Source organism: Crinia signifera, chromosome 6 (assembly GCF_055691185.1).
Source record: "Crinia signifera chromosome 6, ASM5569118v1, whole genome shotgun sequence".
Lineage (NCBI taxonomy): Eukaryota > Metazoa > Chordata > Amphibia > Anura > Myobatrachidae > Crinia > Crinia signifera.
In genome coordinates, this window is record NC_139222.1 from 279,288,996 (window position 1) to 279,308,625 (window position 19,630).

General features: G+C 43.9%; 1 pseudogene; it reads left to right on the forward strand.

The window, feature by feature from the left end:
• The first annotated feature begins 18,891 nt into the window (after positions 1–18,891).
• On the forward strand, positions 18,892–19,025 carry LOC146012784 (U2 spliceosomal RNA; annotated as a pseudogene).
• Positions 19,026–19,630: the final 605 nt, after the last annotated feature.

The window sequence follows — 19,630 nt, forward strand, 5'->3', positions numbered from 1 at the left end:
ATAAAAGCTGTCACTGTTGGTTAGATTCTTACAGGTTATACAACCTAAACAGCGAAAACAACCTTTTTTAGAAAGGAAGGTGGTGCCTTCCATATTGCCCAATCTCATATTGGTAATATCAGTCTTAACAACATGATCACGTATATTACGGCCCCTCGTATAACATGACATGCTATTAGTGTCACTTAGATTGAGATTTTTATCTGTTGTTAATATCGGCCACAATTTGTGTGTCATAGTGTTAATGGTACCACTCATGGTATTGAAGTGATTGACCCAAGGCGTTCTCTTATTGTTTACAGGTTCCGTGGTTTTAGGAACTAACAGACTGTCTCTCTCTGCTGACATGGCTTTGGTTTTAGCATTTTCTAAATTCTGACTGTCATAGCCTCAAATTAAAAAATTGTTGAACATCCTATAAATGTGTCCTTCTGCATCAAGATCACTAATGCAAATTCGTCTAGCCCTCAAAAACTGAGAGTATGGTAATCTATCTTTACAAAATAGGGCAGTGGAGATCGTTCCTTGATTGAGTGTGACTGCTACATCAAGGAAGTTTAAAGAGACATTATCAATTACATATGTAAATATTACTGGATGAGTACTAGCATTATGTTGTTCCACAAACTTGATAAATAGTTCCTTGGTACCTGACCAAATCATAAAGAGGTCATCTATAAATCTACAGTAAAATTTAATAAATTGTGAAATTTCAGGATTATCAAAGAATATGCACTTCTCAACCTCGAACATGTACGCATTGGCGTACGATGGGGCCACATTCGACCGCATCGCACAACCAATGCGCTGCAGATAAAAATGGCCATCAAAATAAAAATAATTGTGAGTCAAAATCATCTCCAACAAATTGAGTACCATTTCTACGGGCGGTCCCGTGTACATGTTGTTATCCGTAATCAGTTTAATAACAGCCATAATACCCGCCTCGTTTGGTAATACGGTATACAAACTAGACACATCCAAAGAGCATAGCCAGCAGTCTGTACTGATATCGGTCACAGCAATCAATTTATTCAAAAAATAAGTAGTATCTAACAGATAGTACGGGTGGTTCTTAATGCAGGACTGCAAAATTGCATCCAGGTATGTAGCCGATAGCTGGAATAATCCTCCCCTGGCCACAATAATCGGCCGACCAGGTGGAGACTCCTGTGACTTATGAATCTTTGGTAGCGAATATAATAACGGAACTACTAGATACTGTGGTAGTAAATCCTTGCATAAACCATCAGAAATACATTCATTACGTACTGCTAGCTGCAAAAAAAACAGACAGTTTGTTTTTAAATGCAAGTGTGGGGTCTCTCTCCAACTGTATCTTGGTATCACTTAATTGTCTCAGCAATTCATTACGATATTGCTGGATATCTTGTATTACTACGGCTCCGCCTTTATCCGCGGGCCGTATAATGATTTCATTGTTGGCTGAGAGATCCCTCAAAGCTTGCATTTCATTCTTATTCCATTTGGAAAATGTTTTAACATTAGAACTGGGCAACGGTAAATCAAGCATTCTAGTAAATGTCTTAATTGTCGGGCTATTAGACATAGGATCAAAAGTAGACTTGGGTAATAGTTTCTGAAGCTGTGGGCGAAAATATTCCTTACTTAAATGGGGCTGTTCAACTTTTTGGTTGCCCCTAAAATATTCATGTAATTTAAGTTTACGATTCAACTGATACTTTTCAACCTCCCATTTCAGACTATCCAATTTAACCGTAGGTACACAGGAAAGTCCCTTACCCAGCAATGTCCGTTCAGTGTCCGAGTGAACATAAGAGGATAAATTAATCACTGTGTCGTTTTGTTGTAGTGGTGTCTGCTGGGCCTTCCTCTTCACCCACCTCAACCTCTGCCTCTGCCCTCCCCTCCTGGTAGGTTTGATTCTTCTAGGTCTGTGCGTGTGACGATCCCTAAAGGGAGCGATTCGCTTCCCATGGTCTTCTCTTTGGGCAGGGTGGTCAGAGTCGCTTGTGTGTGCCACATCCGCAGATGAATCAGATGCATATACCCTTTGGAAGTTCCGGCAGTGTTGGTAACGCCCTCTGCTCTGTTGATTGGTAGAAGCCCAATTGTACACTTTATTTTGATCGTAATCCATATTGACCTTGAGCAATTTTTGCTTCTTAAATTGTACTAACTCACGTTTGTACACAGTCATTTGAGTGTTCAGTTTATCCAGCCATTTTTCCATTTCGTCTTGGCTTAAAACAGGTACATAAGAAGCTTCAAAGTCATTGATTTTTTCGTGTACATTCTTTAACTCGTTGTTTGCTTCATCAATAACTAATAGCATCAAATCATAGCTACATTTGTTCAATATCGCTATCCAGCCTTTACAAAAGTTCACATTGTATTTACCGATGGTAGGAGAATTTCTTATCCGGAATCCCCATGGTATCCTCTGTGCTCTATGATAGTCACTGAGCGTGATGCCGTGGTATAAATAGTCTGTTTCTCACTGCTTAAGCTTCAGTAGATCTTAATAAATATGTTTAATGTCACAGAAATCCTCATCATCTGTCAGTTGTTGTTCAAAACGTATTATAGCCGCTTCCACGTTCAAAAAGGACAATGTAGTTCCTTGTGTCAGAATTACAAATTTCATTGAATCCACCTCATCCAGATTCTCACCCAGTGCTCGTGAAGCTGCCATGGTGAAGTGAAGACAGCAGTCCCAATTAAGCGATACAGGTGCTTCAACCCAGGTTAGGAAACGATTTCCTCCTTTGTATAGTGTCGATGTGGGTAGCACTCCCAGTATTCACCTCAAGTAGTAGGGTGCCATCCTAGGTTACCCCAGCAAGGGGTCCGAAATATAGTCTGTAGATGGAGGCACTCCCAAAATAAAGAACACAACCAATGTTGTACTTCAACGTTTCGTGGCTTCATTCACCGCGTCATCAGGATAACCAGTAAACTGTGCAAGTGCAGGTATATATAGGGACTGGTGATACACATCAAGTCAGTCTGATCAGGCGCAGCTGCCACTGCCCTCCCACTGCAATCAGCGTCTGGTCAGACTGCCCAGATGCACCTCAGTCTACACCATTATAGCAAAAAAATTATTATAAGATCTACTGAAGCTTAAGCAGCGAGAAACAGACAATTTATACCACAGCATCACACTCAGTGACTATCATAGAGCACAGAGGATACCATAGGGATTCCACAGAAAGAATTTACCAATGTATCCCCTTAGCGCTGGTTAAGGTATAATCCTTTTCCTCATCGGTGACGTGACAGCTCCCCTGTGAAACGCTATTGTCTACAACTTAGTAGACAAATCAAAAGGGTACGAGTTGATGAAGCAAAAAACGAGTTAAAGAATGTACGCAAAAAAATCAAAGACTTTGAAGCTTCTTATGTACCTGTTTTAAGCCAAGACAAAACGGAAAAATGGCTGGATAAACTGAACACTCAAATGACTGTGTACAAACGTGAGTTAGTACAATTTAAGAAGCAAAAATTGCTCAAGGTCAATATGGATTACGATCAAAATAAAGTGTACAATTGGGCTTCTACCAATCAACAGAGCAGAGGGCGTTACCAACACTGCCGGAACTTCCAAAGGGTATATGCATCTGATTCATCTGCGGATGTGGCACACACAAGCGACTCTGACCACCCTGCCCAAAGAGAAGACCATGGGAAGCGAATCGCTCCCTTTAGGGATCGTCACACTCATGGGCCTAGAAGAATCAAACCTACCAGGAGGGGAGGGCAGAGGCAGAGGTCGAGGCGGGCGAAGAGGAAGGCCCAGCAGACACCACTACAACAAAACGACACGGTGATTAATGTATCCTCTTATGTTCACTCCGACACTGAACGGACATTGCTGGGTAAGGGACTTTCCTGTGTACCTACGGTTGAATTGGATAGACTGAAATGGGAGGTTGAAAAGTATCAGTTGAATCGTAAACTTAAATTACATGAATATTTTAGGGGCAACCAAAAAGTTGAACAGCCCCCTTTAAGTAAGGAATCTTTTCCCCCACAGCTTCAGAAACTTCTACCCAAGTCTACTTTTGATCCTATGATTAATAGCCCGACAATTAAGACATTTACTAGAATGCTTGATTTACCGTTGCCCAGTTCTAATGTTAAAACATTTTCCAATTGGAATAAGAATGAAATGCAAGCTTTGAGGGATCTCTCAGCCAACAATGAAATCATTATACGGCCCGCGGAAAAAGGTGGAGCCGTAGTAATACAAGATATCCAGCAATATTGTAATGAATTGCTGAGACAATTAAGTAATACCAAGGTATACCAACAGTTGGAGAGAGACCCCACACTTGCATTTAAAAACAAACTGTCTGTTTTTTTGCAGCTAGCAGTACGTAATGAATGTATTTCTGATGGTTTCTGCAAGGCTTTACTACCGCAGTATCCGGTAGTTCCGTTATTATATTCGCTACCAAAGATTCATAAGTCATAGGAGTCTCCACCTGGTCGGCCGATTATTGCGGCCAGGGAAGGATTATTCCAGCTATCGGCTACATACCTGGATGCGATTTTGCAGCCCTGCATTAAGAACCACACGTACTATCTGTTAGATACTACTTATTTTTTGAATAAATTGATTGCTGTGACCGATATCAGTACAGACAGCTGGCTATGCTCTTTGGATGTGTCTAGTTTGTATACCGTTATACCAAACAAGGCGGGTATTTTGTCTGTTAGCAAACTGATTATGGATAACAACATGTACACGGGACCGCCCTTAGAAATGGTACTCAATTTGTTGGAGATGATTTTGACTCACAATTATTTTTATTTTGACGGCCATTTTTAAATTATCTGTGGCCCCATCGTACGCCAATGCGTATATGTTCGAGGTTGAGAAGTGCATATTCTTTGATAATCCTGAAATTTCGCAATTTATTAAATTTTACTGTAGATGTATAGATGACCTCTTTATGATTTGGTCAGGTACCAAGGAACTATTTATCAAGTTTGTGGAACAACATAATGCTAGTACTCATCCAGTAAAATTTACATATGTAATGGATAATGTCTCTTTAAACTTCCTTGATGTAGCAATCACACTCAATCAAGGAACGATCTCCACTGCCCTATTTTGTAAAGATACAGATAGGAATACTATTTTACATGCAAACAGTTTCCACCCGAAAAAAATGAAGTATGGATTACCATACTCTCAGTTTTTGAGGGCTAGACGAATTTGCACCAGTGATCTTGATGCAGAAAGACACATTGGACCTTATTCTGGTCGGTGCGGCCGGATCCGATTATGCGGCCAGGACCGTGCGTGCGAAACCCCGCCTTCCATACGGATCGCCAACTCCGTCCGTATGCGGTAAGAAGCTGGCCGAACGGACCGCACGTGTATTTTACACGGAATACGCCTCCTCCATCTAAGGAAACCTCACCCAACATTCGATGGTCGCAGACCATCGAATGCAGGACCAAGTGCTCCACCAGCTCCCGCAACCTCAGACCACACGGACATTTTTCCGTGCAAAAGCAGGGATCTGGGCGGGCAGCTGACATCCGGCGATGTCATATGTCCGCCCCCTACACGTGCGTCACGGCCGCATTACCATACGTACGCCCAGCGTTTGCATGGAAACGCCCATGAAACGCGGGGCGTATGCATATGGTAATGAGCACAAATAGCCCTTCACGCCCCTCTCCACCCCCTGTTCGGAGTGTTCACATATCATGCGGGACTTGGCCGTACGCCCCGCTCGCACATGCGCAGAGACGCCTCTGCACATGCGCAGACACAAAACATCGGCGGCCCGAACGCACGCGGATATATCCGCACCAACCAGAATAAGGGCCATTGATAGGATGCTCAACAATTTTTTAATTCGAGGCTATGACAGTCAGAATTTAGAAAATGCTAAAACCAAAGCAATGTCTGCAGAGAGAGACAGTCTGTTAGTTCCTAAAACCACGGAACCTGTAAACAATAGGAGAACACCATGAGTGGTACCATTAACACTATGACACACAAATTGTGGCCGATATGAACAACAAATAAAAATCTTAATCTTAGTGACACTAATAGCATGCCATGTTATACGAGGGGCCATAATATACGTGATCATGTTGTTAAGACTGATATTACCAACATGAGATTGGGCAATATGGAAGGCACCACCTTCCTTTCTAAAAAAGGTTGTTTTCGCTGTTTAGGTTGTATAACCTGTAAGAATCTAACCAACAGTGACAGCTTTTATCATCCTCATCCTGGCCAACGGTATCTCAGTAGCATATTTTTGCAACATATATATATACACACAAGAATTCTCTTGCAATTAATTGTCTGCTCTGACTCTATCCAGATTTATGTATAATCACTCTGTATGTCTTTTTTTTACTTTTTGATACACTTTTGTATCTATATTTGTATGTTTTTATGTATATATTCATCGTATATATTCATCTTGTATATATTGTTTTGCTATAATGGTGTAGACTGAGGTGCATCTGGGCGGTCTGACCAGACGCTGATGCAGTGGGTGGGCAGTGGCAGCTGCGCCTGATCAGACTGACTTGATGTGTATCACCAGTCCCTATATATACCGGCACTTGCACAGTTTACTGGTTATCCTGATGTAGCGGTGAATAAAGCCACGAAACGTTGAAGTACAACATTGGTTGTGTTCTGTGTGCCTCCATTTACAGACTATATTTCGGACCCCTTGCTGGGGTAACCTAGGATGGCACCCTACTACTTGAGGTGAATACTGGGAGTGCTACCCACATCGACACAGTATATAAAAATGTGTGTTAGTGGGGATTTCCTGGCTGTTGGATAATGTGCCAGGCTTTCATAAGCTATGCCAATTCCAGAGGAAATATGTGCCATATTGAAATTTACAACTTGATCTCCATCCAGAGAAGGGTGTGGACCACGGTATTTTAAAGGCTGTTTGGCGGCACACCTCTGTGATACTGTATAGTTATTGGGTTGGCAGCAGCTTCTCCGTAAACCCGTTGACTCCTGCGGTTGTCACGTTAACAGTGCGGCTGGAAAACAACAGCTTTCTCCATGTCTCTAGAAATTTCCGCAGGCACCTGTTTGATGAATTATAAATAATACCAAAATTCACTGCACGGCATAGATCAGAGCATATAATGTATAAATGATGTCTGGGCCAGTTATACAGACACAAAGACATATCGCTGCTAAGACAAACGCTCCCGGTTTTCTCATTAAGCAAAATAATTATATTGATAATTTCCCCATTCAGTTAAATTCTAACATCAGTTTCCTCCGATCCCCAGTCAGACCGCTGCTATATTGAACCTTCCTCACCTCTACCGGATGCATTATTAAAACCAAAAGGAATGTAAAAAGCATTTTGCCAGATTATGTGACGTTGCAATATGCTTCAAAGATGCTAAAAAATTGCTCATTCAGACGTAGCCCTGTGATTTACAACTTGGGTGTTTTGTTTTTGTTTGGTTTAGAAAACATAGAATTTGACAACCGATAAGAACCACTTGGACCACCTAGTCTACCCCTTTTTTAAATATGTTTCCTCAAACCATATTTGATCATTATTGCTTTGTAAGGATATCAATATGCCTATCCCAAGCATGTTTAAATTGTACTACTGTATTTGCATCTACCACCTCTGATGGGAGGCTATTCCACTTATCTACTACTCTTTCTGTGAAGTTTCTCACATTTCCCCTGAATCTTCCTCCCTCTAGTGTCAGTGCATGTCCTCGTGTTCTGCTGCTCCTCTTCCTGTGAAGAATGTCTCCCACCTGTACCCTCCTCCCCCTAGTGTCAGTGCATGTCCTTGTGTTCTGCTGCTCCTCTTCCTGTGAAGAATGTCTCCCACCTGTACCTTCCTCCATCTAGTGTCAGTGCATGTCCTCGTGTTCTGCTGCTCCTCTTCCTGTGAAGAATGTCTCCCACCTGTACCTTCCTCCATCTAGTGTCAGTGCATGTCCTCGTGTTCTGCTGCTCCTCTTCCTGTGAAGAATGTCTCCCACCTGTACCTTCCTCCCTCTAGTGTCAGTGCATGTCCTCGTGTTCTGCTGCTCCTCTTCCTGTGAAGAATGTCTCCCACCTGTACCTTGTTAAAACCCTTGATATATTTGAAAGTTTCTATCATTTTATAGGTGTTTTTTGTTTCATGTGTTTTTAGTTTTGTGTTTTTAGTTTTACATGTGTTATAGATTTATATGTGTTTTTTATTTTTTGTTGCTCTCTTTTGCATCACAGAGACTGACTTTTATTTATAAACACATAGCATTAGTGCCGTTTTAAATCAATGTTTATCTCAACGCCAGAAATCCACCAATCGCTATATTTTATCAAAAATAACCATTGTCAATTGAAGTTTCAGATTTTAGCTTCCAGTCAAAACTGTTTAGAAAAAAACAAAAACAAAAAAAATATAAAAGTGGGGTGTGCAAAATTTCATTGCAATTGGACAACTGCTAGGTGACCCTCCAAGGCCTTGAAGTTAGAACATAGTATACGCAGCGATTAATTCCATTCAAAAGCAGCATTCTCGTCCCTATCTCGACCATTTAATTTTTTCTTCGTAGAGAAATTTCTGCGGACACATCCAGGCAATCCCAGCAATTGTTTAAAAACATTCTGAATCAAATTTTCCAAAAGTTTATTTGAAAAAGTACTGAAATAGCATGAAAAGTATAAGGTGAATTTTGTGGCGTAAAATGGGTGATACTAAAGCTGCATTATTCTATGTGTCTGTGTATTTATTGTAACATTCTTTGTACAGGTGAACTACAAGTTTTATCCCATTAATGTCCCACATGCTGGGACTTGTGGTTCGCAAAGTCCCAGCATGCAGGGGAGGCATTCTAGGACTTGTATTTCTCCTGTCAAAAGCAATGTTTTTTTAATTTTAGTTTTCACACTTTAATTATCAGCCCAGCTCCCACAGCCCAGGGGGACCGAGGACAACCCCGGGCTTCAGCCCTGGCTGTGTGAAGCCTGGAGAGGGGGGGGGGGGGGGGTTATTGGAGGATCCCCACTCCCCCAGGTACCCCGTCCAGGGTTATTATGTTTCTGCAATGGGACCTTGTATGAAAACTGTCCCCTGGGCTGTGGCAAATGTGACATGTGCGATTTGATGCGATTTTGAACCTTTCCCAAAAATCAAACCCTATTATATTTCGCCCCATATTTGGTAACAAAGCAGGTATACAACGTACATAACATTATAACGGTGGAGAGGTTATATACATGATTTTCCAACTTTGGGCTACCAACACAACAGCGGATATCATAATGCCACATCAAACTGAATGAGTAAGCAAGTTACTACAAATAAAATAACAAACACGGATAAAGGTGAAAAATTGTTTTTTGCCCTACAGTATATCTACACTCTGATCCCAGCTTTGCAAGTTGCCTTCAGCTTAATATTTATAGTCACTTATCCTTCTAATACCAAAAATAAGGCTACATTTTTTTATTAAAGACAAAATGATATAAAAGATTTAAAAAAAATGATCTGCAAAAAAAAAGAAATTACTTTCCGAGTGAAATGTCAGGGTATATAAAAGGTATATATAAGAAATGAAGAGGGGAACATCTACTAGTGTTCTAGGGGTGTTAAACCACACCAAGGTGAAGCAAAGAGGTAATATAACAACAACTCACCTGAATTAGGTATCTTCGATCCTAAGACCAACCCATGAATGATTCATGAAAGATAAAACCACAAACTCTTAAGGGGCGATATCCAATTAGCTGCGTTCGTTTATCATGACTAATTGACTCAATTCGAGTGATTGTCTTTCAAGGCCAAATGCAGTGACACTTTCTATTTGCTTGGTTTTTAAAACGCACAAAAACATTTTTACTGGTCCATTATAGGGGAATGTGATGCGTTGATCATTAATGCGCAAAATGTTATTAATCCGACAATAAAACTATAAGAGTTTGAAAACCTGAGAAAGTTTTGTGATAGGATTATGTTTAAATATATTATAAATGGACAAAATCTATTTCAAGTATTTTATTAGAACGTGAAGGATTGTGTACAAATTAGGCAATCGTTTTATAAGGGTAAAAAGCATTTACAGCGGGATATTTAAACTATAACTTCAAATACATCTTGGAATATTATGCCTAATTGGTATTAAACAGATGATTTGGAAATTAACTGATGAACTATTTGTCTGGAACTAATATGTCTTAATTGGTAAGCATTTCCTTTAACCTTAAATGTATTGATTTGATCCTTTGTTATTTTATTATAGACTGTGTCCTTTAACATCAAAGAATCTTGTTCATGGATTTTCAAGTGTGTATTGTGAATTTATGTCTACAGTATCTATTGTTTTCATTTAAATATTATGTTTTGGTTGTGGCTGATTCCTCTACTGGATACATTTATTATTTATCACCAATCCAGAAAGTTTTACCCCTGAAGAAGTCCTTTGGATGAAACGCGTAGGTAATTCTGTGACTGATTATTCTACAGATATAATATTATTATTATAATTATTATTATCTTCTTCTCTGTCAATTGCGACACTATGGGCCTTATTCTGATCGGTGCGGCCGGATCCGAATATGCGGCCAGGACCGCGCGTGCGAAACCCCGCCTTCCATACGGATCGCCAACTCCGTCCGTACGTGGTAAGAAGCTGGCCGAACGGACCGCACGTGTATTTTACACGGAATACACCTCCTCCATCTAAGGGAACCTCCCCCATCATTCGATGGTCGCAGACCATCGAATGCAGGACCGAGTGCTCCACCAGCTCCCGCAACCTCAGACCACACGGACATTTTTCCGTGCAAAAGCAGGGATCTGGGCCGGCAGCTGACATCCGGCGATGTCATATGTCCATCCCCCTACACGTGCGTCACGGCCGCATTACCATACGTACGCCCAGCGTTTGCATGGGAACGCCCATGAAACGCGGGGCATATGCATATGGTAATGAGCCCAAATAGCCCTTCACGCCCCTCTCCACCCCCTGTTCGGAGTGTTCACATTTCATGCGGAATTTGGCCGTACGTCCCGCTCGCACATGCGCAGAGATGCCTCTGCACATGCGCAGACACAAAACATCGGCGGAACGAACGCACGCGGACATATCCGCACCAACCAGAATAAGGGCCTATGTTACCTGCTCATATTGGCAGAATACATTATTTTAATAGTATATACTATTTTAAAGAATTAAAAACGTTGACCTTTTACTCATTTGACCATACGATATCCCAACCCCACAGCATCCCGATACAGAGAATCCCAACAGGGACTCCATAAGTAAGCTAACCTTAACCCCCCCCCCCCACACACACACACACACCCCCACACATACACACCAGCCTGATCCTATTCCCACAAGCCAATCCCCACTTGTGTCTAACCTCAAACCCAGCACCCTCTGCCTAAACTGAACCCTGCAGCCTAACCATAACCCTGCTTCTAAGTGACCTAACCCCGTAGTCTAATCCTAAACTTCCCTACCCACCTCCATAGACTAATTCTAGATTCTTATAATCATAGGCATTCGCAGCTCATTTTTTTACATGGTGCAGTGTCAGAGAGGCATGTCTAACACCACCTATTGGGTGCATCTAACAACACCCATTGGGTGTGTCATAACTCTGGCCAATCAGGTATTCTATTGGCATTCGCTACAATACAAAACGTCTCTCATCATCTATAATCTCCGGTCTATTTCAGTTTTAGGGGGTTATTTTGGTTCACTCCTTCTGGCAAATTCCTTCTTAGGTGAACAAAACCATGTGCACTGCAAGGGGGGGGGGGGGCAGATGTAACATGTGCACAGAGAATTAGATTTGAGGGAGTTATTTTGTTTCTGTGCAGGGTAAATACTGGCTGCTTTATTTATACACTGCAATATAGATCTCACTTTGAAGTAAAACCCCACCCAAATCTAATTCTCTCTGCACAAGTAACATCTACCCTACCTGCAGTGCACATGGTTTTGTCCATCTAAGAAGGAATTTGCCAAAAGGAGTGAACCAACATAACCCCCTTAATCTTCGAATTACTCTGTGTGACAGTACATGCAAATAAAGTCAAAAACACATATATGGATGACGCAGATATGTAGTGATATGAATGATGCAGGTGTGTAGTGATATGACAATGGTCTATTACAATTAATAGTGATTAAAAGTGATTGATGGGCAATTCTTTTAATGGAATACAGCTCTAAAAGCAAATGTCTTTGGTAAAAGGTATTGCTGGTATTGCTAGCGGCAGGGAGGTGTTCATAAAGGGGGCACAGCATTAGGGGTGCCTGTGCCCCCTCAATACTCAATGGAGGTCATTCTGGTCTGTTCTCTCCATTGCAAATTGATAATTATGCACTTATGCGCATGTGCAGCCCATCTGTGCGAGCGGACACGGCGACTTGTGCAGTCAATGGCCCATTCGCACAGATCAGTGCGGGTCTCAAGCAGTGATGTTAGTGATGTCAGCTGCCCGCCCCCGGCACCCATGTCACAGGCCGATTACCATGGGAACACCCATGAAACACTGGACGTTCCCATGGGCATGCCTATCCGCCGCCCCCCTGCCCACAGTCTTGTATGTGTGCACACGGCAAACTGTCTGCTCACCGTGGCCGGACACACCTGGCGTATGCACATGGGCAGAAATGTGGGTTAAAAATTGACCTGATGCACCAAGCTTCAAAACGTCATAAAGTGGAGCCAATCATCTCGCAACTGCCAAGTTTGAAAACATGACAGTTAGGAGCTGTCTGGCTGGTTGTTTTTCACTGTCCACTTTATCACTTTTTTAAGCTTAGTACATACTCTGGGAGAGCGGGAAATATTTTATTATTAATAGTAATAGATAATTACATCCAAATACACACCCCAAAAGCGAGCGGGTACTATTCTCTTATTGGCTGTAATAAACCCTCTGTACTGCTGTTAGGAATATCCGTGGCCTCATTCGGTGCTGCCTATCCTCTGCAGTGTAATCTATTTACATGGCATCTATTGAATAGTATTGGAATCTATGCCGCCAACCTATTATTGGCCGTGAGTTTCTTTTTTCACAGACTCCGGAGATAATGCTAGCAATTATATGTCTGTTGTCCAATTAATGCATGTCTAGGTATATAATTATTTGTTATTTCTTTTATATTATGTTGTCATCCATTCTAATTCATTATGATTGATTGCTTCAGTATGCCTATCATTGGATTACACCGTGACACTGGGGAAGGTGCCCCCTATTATGTTTCCAACATTTGCTGTCACCACTGATTTCTATAGTGGTAATCAGGTGAGGTTCCAGAGGGGGAGGGGACTGCAGCACAGCACAAAATTTGAATAGGGAAGCAACACCCACTGCCTCCAACTGCCATTCCAAACTGATTCACTGGCAGTTGGTGTTTATCCCCTATTTATATTTTGAACTGTGCTGCAGCCCCTCCTCTGGAGCCACCACTGGTGGTAGTGATGCCTGCCTACACCTTGGTCCGCTGCTTGCCTCAGAAGACATAGCATCAGATCATTGGCAAAGTCCAGATGAGCACCAGCCAATCAGGTCAACCAAACACTGTGAAGGAACCTGGCACCCACTGGTTAAAAAACCTCAATGAGCACTAATGGAGACAGTAGTGGTGACATCCTCCGCGGTGCTATACGTGGTTGCATAATAGTCAGGTCGGTATGCTGACCACTGCCGGGCCCATTAAGCTGATTGTTACGCTGGGTGGCTGGTAGAACGTCAGGCGTGAGCCCGTAGCCGGGACCGCCGGTCAGGACGGCCACAGCGAACCCTACACTCTCTCTGTTGGGTTCCTCTGGCAGATGACTGGCCACTGCGAGGGCTAGTGTTCAGCTGTGGCCACCGCGTCCGAAGGAGCGAGTTATGCCCGCTCCAGCCCCGATGCAGCCAGGTCTTATGTTGGGACAAGTGACCAGCGATCGTCAGAGGTAACACAAGAGGCGACTACTGGACCTAACTGAAATAACACACCCTGACTGCCGGCACCAAGCCAAGAACGGGGATGCGACTCAGTCGCAAACACAAAGGAGATCACACGGGGAATCACCACCATGCAAAAATACAACCCAAAAGAATTCCCCAAAATGCCAGAGGGATGTGACAGGAGATATGCCCTGCCTAATAATAAGAAATAAAGAGAAGTACAGAATAAACCCAGTTGTAAACGGAAACCAACAGGGTAGGTCCAAGAATACAGGGACCAAATCTAAAACAAAGAAATGGCTGAGTAGCCAAAGAGTAACACTAGGAAAATAACAGGTAATAAGCCCCAAAAACAGGGGATAAAGAGTAAAGCTCCTAAAGGAGCACTCACGTGACCCCAGGAGGGGGAGCAGTGAGAACCAAGGCTAGGAAGCACCAGGACTGACTCCACAAGACTCTAGGAAGCAGGGTCTGGAAACAGGCAAGGCGACCAGGATAGCTGAGAACTAGCTATAACCATCTTGTCTGTGGGCATCCCTTAAAAGGGATACTGCCGCCAATGAAATGTCCCTGCTGGGACCAACCCCCCGGGTTCTAATTAGTTCAGGAGGCCGAGCGGGAGACTCCCGGCGTCCCCTGTTACCAGGCAACCGCTGGGCGGCTGCAGGGGAACGCCGGGAGCTGATAGGGGGACGCCCGCACAGGGCGGAAGTGAGGTCACCCCGCCGGGCGGAAGTGAGCACCGGACGCTCGGCTGAGCCGGGCGGAAGTGCCGTGTGCACCTGCTGTGCACCCGCCCCCGGCCGCCGAGTGTCCGGGAATGTGACAGTACCCCCCCCTTGAGGAGGGGTGAAAAAACCCCTACCACCGGGTTTGTATGGAAATTCCCGAAAGAATAGTCCCTTAAGATTGGGGGCATGCAAATCCTTCTCGGGAAGCCTCATGGGTTCTTTTCCAGATAACTCTGAGGTGAGAAACAGAAGTACAAGAAGATTTGGGGGCTTTGGGTCCTAAAGCATTGGCCCGTGGATGAAAACCAAAAACCACAAAGAACGGGGAGGCTTTCGATGCAGAGTGGTAGGAATTATTATACGCGAATTCTGCTAATGGCAGAAAGCTCACCCAATCATTTTGAAGTTTGGACACAAAACATCTTAGGGACTGCTTGAGGGATTGATTCAGTCGCTCAGTCTGTCCGTTCGATTGCGGATGAAACGCTGAGGTTAGACTGATCTTTATTTTGAGGGAGGAACAAAAAAGTCTCCAGAATTGTGCCACAAACTGCGGACCACAATCTGAAACAATATCAGAAGGCAAACCATGAAGCCTGAACACATGTTGTAAGAACAACCCGACCAACTCCTTGGCGGACGGTAACTGTTTCAGTGCCACAAAGTGTGCCATTTTAGAAAATCTGTCAATTATGACCCAGATAACTTGACACTGAGATGACACAGGTATCCCAACTATGAAATCCATGGCCAGGTGAGACCATGGCCTGGCAGGAATGGATAAGGGGATCAGAACCCCAAGGGGCCGGGACCTAGGGACTTTTTGTTGGGCGCACACTGGACAAGACAAAACAAATTCCTTGGTGTCTCGTGCCATCCCTGGCCACCAAACTACCCGAGATAAACGATCTACAGTTTTAGTGATCCCAGGATGACCAGCAATTTTGGAATCATGCAGTTCCGACAATACCCTACGTCGAAGAGATTCGGGTACAAATAATCGAGAAGCTGGGGTTTGGGCAGGAGCCTGATCTTGAGCTCGACGAATTAACCTCTCCAACGTCTGATTGATCCCTGCATGTATACAAGTTGCTGGCAAAATAGGAATTTTGCTAGTCTTGATCTCATGTTGGGGAAGAAAACGGCAAGAAAGGGCGTCAGATCTACTGTTCCTTGAACCAGGCACGTAGGAGATAATTAAGTTAAACCGCATAAAGAACAGTGCCCAGCGGGCTTGCCGAGCATTGAGCCTTTTGGCTGTTTCAATGTATTGTAACAACCCAAATAATACCGTAAAACATTTCCTTTACTCTTGTCTTTGATTCCCATAGCCCCAATGCCGTGCACTAAAATCTCAGAGCAGTAATATTTGGGTTGGCCCAATACCAATGATTCTGTTGGCCAAATTCGCAATGATCTTGTTTAAACTCTGATCTATGATCAAATGCATCAGGTGCGTCCCTTCAATCTGCACAGAAACCGCAACACAGAAACCACCTAATGACATGTCTGCAAATCCATGTGGATCAAGTAAAAAAAATTGCACTTTAATGTGTGCACTATAGCGTAGATGACTTTCTCTGCCGGGTTACCTGAAGGAAAAGAAATGTGTTTGCCTTCATTTTATTCTTTGCATTGTATAATTTAAACTTAATTTAATCTGGGTGCAGCACGTAATATTGGAAGCATTCCACTGGCTTCTGTAACCGAACCCAATGAACTCACAAAAGCATCTACAGGGAACGGAATTATTGCAGTTATTAGCCGGCATGATCGCTAAATCCTAAGTATTTTCTCTACCAATTCCAAATGATGGAAAACATTTCCCATGGGGCACAAGTGACATCATAGGATGAACTCCTGGTTGGCTGAATTGCTTCATAAAAAGCATCAGACTTATTGCTTTGTGTTTATGTGCTGTGAGCAAGCTGCCGGGGATTCAACATTCAGGGGCCAATTTATTAACATTCATTTTAATAAAATAATGTGAATAAGGGAGTTTTCTAACCCTTCACACATTGTTTTAAAATCATCTAAATGCTTGGAGAAATTTTCGTGAAAAACTGCTCCAAACCCTTTAAATCACATTTTTTTAAGTTAGCAGATCACATTTCTCAAATCTCCTACATATAATGAGAAATGGGATCTGATTTCATTTACAAAAAAAAATGCAGTGAGCCTTGCGATAATAACACCAGCTTCAGCTGGCAAATTTCCAGGGCTCCCTGCAAGTCCCTTATCCAGGCACAGGTTTTTCTGCCACTGGAAACAGAAAGCAGTGCAGGGATGGGGTCAGTTTGATCTGCTTGTGGGTCTGATGGTGGCAAGCAGGTGGCCCCAATGGGTGTCAGCTCTCCAGGTGCTCTAACCAGGGATCCTTGAGTGGTGAGTATGACCAGCGATGGGGGGGGGGGGGGGGGGGTTTACAGCGTGTGGATGGAGGAAGGGCTGTTGTTGCAACGGGGGAGGGGAGTGCCGGAAGAGGTGATGGCGGTGTTGCAGGTAGATGTACGTTCATATGCAAAAACCGGGGAAGCCGCTGCATGTCTGGAACGGGTATTATTTACATCTCCCAACATATTGATGCAATTGAGTGGGACGCTGGGATAGGTGTATCTGCTCTTATGACGGACACATCTGCAGTATACATCTGTTTTGTACTTATCATCTACGGACCGTGCATGTATGGATGCATGAATAGGCAAGTCCACACTCAAGTATAAGTACTGAGCTGGTTAAGCTGTAACATAAGACTTATACCCTTTTCCACTAGCAAAAATAAGCTGTGATTTTTGCTAGCGGAAACGCGTCCTTGGTAAAAATCCGACTGACACAGCAATCCAACTTAGGTTGGACCCAGGAACAGGGGTAGTGGAAATGGATAACTTGGGACGATGGGAACGGGTCCCGTTCACTGCAATGCAATAGCTCTCTTCTCCCAGCGCCGGTACAGGATCTGCCTCCGTTGACATCACCTGTCCATCATTATGCTGGGAGGGGACGCTAGTGGAAAAAGGTTCATAAGCCAGGTCACACCTGGGTTGGAGCAGGGTACAAAAACCCAGGTGTGACCTGGCTTATATGGTGGAAAAGGGGTAAAAGGCACATGTGGGGAAGGGACAACATGTGCACATGAGTGGGGGCGGCAGGGGAAGAATGGACACAGGACCTGAGGGGTGATGACACAGGAACTAGGGACATGAGTGCAAAGGACCTGTTGACATGAAGGGTGGGAGAGGGGGGAACCAGCAAATGGGAACATTAGGGGTGGAGAGAAAGGACACAGGACCTGGGGACATATGGGGAGGAACAACACATTTTTTTAGCAGGGGGGAGCAACATTTCTAGATACGCCACTGTCAGGCGGGGAGGACCTGCTAGAATCCTGCCACTGTGCTGCCCCCTCAGGTTCTGGCTGGCTCCAGCTGTCCCTGCAGCTCACCCACTCTATACACAGCAGCCGATAGGCACTGTGTATAGCCCTAACCAATGGAAGCGCCAGCCAATGGGCTGTCTCTCCTCCCTTACAGCAAACAGTTCAGGCTTTTTTCTTTCACGCCCCACAAATCCCGCCAGCGCTGGATCCCCCAAGTCACCGTGGGGTCTGCGGCACCATTGTTGCACCACCATTAGACCTAGATATTTACATAGAGCAGATAGTCATTTTTACATCTACGCATCCTAAGGACAAGACCGACATTACAGAGACCTGATAATCTTACATTCCGCACCGCTCATTGTTTTGAGTCTTTATTGGGCGCGGAGCGCTAATTCACATCTGTCTGATGTAATGAAGAGATGCTTTGCACTTATCAAGCTATATTTGGTTTGGCGGATGACATACATATCATATGGAATGGACCTAATCATCTTCCCTAAATATTTCATGAGATAACATTTTAAAACACCCTACTATTAAATTTGTTAATGAGTATTCGAGGTATTAATTACCATGATGTGAGAGAGTTCATTTATGTAATGGTAGAAATGTATCTGAACAAACAGAGCGTAATAATGTATAGAGAATAAATAGCATTCACTCTCCCCTGATATAAGCGAGTTGTGTGTGCCGACACGGTCAGCAGAATGCGTCGGCATCTCCAAGAGTGAATCATAGGGGCCTGTGGTGGATTGTGTGCCCTATGTCAGAGCCAAAATGGTCATGGTCAAATGTTGCCACACAAATTATAATTTGTACATAAATCTCACACTGTAGCACCACGCTCCGGGAGTTTTCTCTGCCTTTTGGCTAAGATCAAGTGTAGTATCTGTTCTTATCAGTGGGTCTGGACTGGCTTCTGGCAGGAGAATAGAGAAAGGCTGGACTGAGTAGTTGCTCTGATGGGCGGAGGGTTTGGGATCCCTCATGCCTGTGAGCAGGGAAAAGTCTGGCTGAGTACCTTCACCTCTGTCAGATGGTGGGACAGTTCTAGCGCCGTAATTCCACTGGTAGGAGAATGGGAGAAACACCGGGCCTAGTAGGTGACTCTCTTGATGGGGTTTGTAGCCCCTGAAGGATGAGACAGCGAAAGGCTCAGTCTAGTATCCATTCCCAAGGATTGGAGAAACACTGGGACCGAGTAGATTGTTCCCATTCCAGAGGTTCATAGCCTCCGATGGGAAGACAGCGAAAAGCCCAGCTTAGTACCTTAACCTTGGGATGCGAGAAACACTGAGACTGAGTAGATTGCTCTTGCAAGGGGGCCTCAACCCCTAAGGGAGTCATTCGAAAAGCCCAGTGGAGTACCCATTCCCATGCCAGGGATTGGAAAGTGCCCTAGGTGGGAGCAGAGAAACACTTGGTCGGACACTGACTGGCTGGCTGCCTGGAGCCCGAGGCTGCACTGTGCCCCTGGGGTGCCAGAACATGCACTGGTGATCCCAAAATCACTATGCACAAGTAGGGCACTTGCACTGCTCTCCCTTTAGGTTAGCGCTGCACGTCCTTACCTCGTCCTCTTGGATGGGGTA